Source organism: Gracilinanus agilis, chromosome 4 (genome assembly GCF_016433145.1).
Source record: "Gracilinanus agilis isolate LMUSP501 chromosome 4, AgileGrace, whole genome shotgun sequence".
Lineage (NCBI taxonomy): Eukaryota > Metazoa > Chordata > Mammalia > Didelphimorphia > Didelphidae > Gracilinanus > Gracilinanus agilis.
The window spans coordinates 274,632,502-274,634,546 of record NC_058133.1 but is presented as its reverse complement, the minus strand read 5'-3'; positions in this window follow the sequence as shown (position 1 = coordinate 274,634,546).

The window sequence follows — 2,045 nt, the reverse complement described above, 5'->3', positions numbered from 1 at the left end:
CCAGAGTTCATAACTAGAAAGCCAGAAGGACCCAGCGCCCAGCTGCTCTCCTTCCCCTCTTTACATGTGCCTGAGGACATTCCTCACTTTACCCACTCCTCTGCCCAGCAACCCAGTGGGAGTGCTCTCTCCCTCCCCTTTTTGGAGTAAAGGGGTAGCTCACATGCAGCAGGGCCGTACAGTTTAGGCACTCAGGCTCTATAAGTTAAGCCATCACTGCTATAGACCCATAAGAAGGCAGTTACAATTATCCAGGTGTAAAACAATAAGAATTCCAACTAAAATGGTGGCAATGGGAATGAAAAACTAGCTTTGTTTTAGTGACTGCTTTTGATCAACATTTCTGTGTCCACAGGGCCCAACTTTACCAGGCAATGCATTGTATTTGCTTCCACAGGATTAGTGCATCATTAAATTTGATCTTTCTTTAGATTATTTAAAGGACATATTTGAGAAGATTATGCAGGATATGTTGTGAAAAGAAAAACTTAAAAGATCCAGATAAGATGACAACAGTCACTGGCCCTTCATTTTTCTTTCAGGAAATCTAGTTCCTAGGGAGAATGAATAACATTATAGAGTGTCCAGTTAATTCTCAAAAAAAAAATGAGGTAAAGCTTTTTCATTGTCAATAATCATATGATTACCATCAATGATCATATGATTTGATGTACACTTTTCCTAACAACTGTTTTTTTTTAATGCAGACATATTTCATTCACAAAAAAGAGAGCTATATGTGTTATCATCAATTGAAGAAGATGCAGAGGGGAGAAGGGGAGTTGTAAATACATTTGTTTCTATAAACATATATTTATATCAGGACTTCTGTGCATGTGGCCATCCTTGCCTATATAAAAGTATGTATGGTTTCTGGAGCTGCACACAAGAGGTCCTGGTCCTGAGGCACAACTAGAAAGAAAAAGTGGGCTGGCTTCATGAAATCTGTATATTGGTTTCCAAAGGTAGTTTAATTAGTGTCTGCCATTCCTGATGGCCCAGAGACCATGTCCCAAAGGACACTAAAGCCTTCAAATCCTCTAAAGCAATAACAATTAGAACTCTTAGGACAGAACTGGAAGACAGAGCTGGTCCTCCAACGTGAGGTAAGTGAAGGGTCTCTGGGGCCTGAATACTATGCAAGGTTTCTCATTTTCACTAATATTTTCTATCAGTTTGATAGCTTTCTGTTATCGTCTTACTGTAGCAAAAATAAAGCCATCACAGCTTGAAGTTTGAATCTATTTAAATAAACTTTGATGACTATTTTCAAAGTTATTGGAGCTATATCCTCTTTATCTTCTTTAAACCAGACAAAAGTTGCCATTAGCCCTCCCATTAGGATTTGACAAGGAAGAAGAAATCCAAGAATTGAAATATTTCTTTTCCTCTCCTTCTATACCTTTCCCTAGCCAACCACCCTGACCCACCCTTACTCTAACTTCTTCCCTCCCTATTCCTTCTTCCTTTACCATAATGCTAGGGCCAAGCCAAGGAGAGAGAAGAGAAGGTGAGGTGCAGAAGGCAGGTCTAGATGAGCAGGCAGAGCTTTCTGAGCCAATTTCCCCTGGATCAGAAAAAGGAGAAAGTCATCAGAGAGCTCCAAGAAAGTGCAAGAATAACTTAGGACATTTGAGTCAATCCCACATTCTCCATATCTTCCTTCAACCCATCTCTATTCAGCCTCATATTTTCATTCTCCTCCTTAGTACAAAAGAAATTTGCTTCTGAGAGGACCAAGCACTGTTCCTGAAGGACAGCGTTGATGTTTTCCAAAATTCTATTTAAGGGTTTTCTAAAATATAGCCTTATTTTTTATTAGCACAGACTTATTCCCTCTGGTTGTGCTTTGGGGACCAAGCCAGTTCACTGGATAATGTAAATCACAGCCATTTATTTCTGTGCTACCTTGAGCAAGTTACATAACCTTTCAGGCACTCAGTTTCCTTCTTTCTAAAATGAAGAACTCAAATGCCATGAAATTTTTGGTATCTTCCAATCCTAAATCTATGACATTATAATGAACAAATGATCTCTAAGGTTTT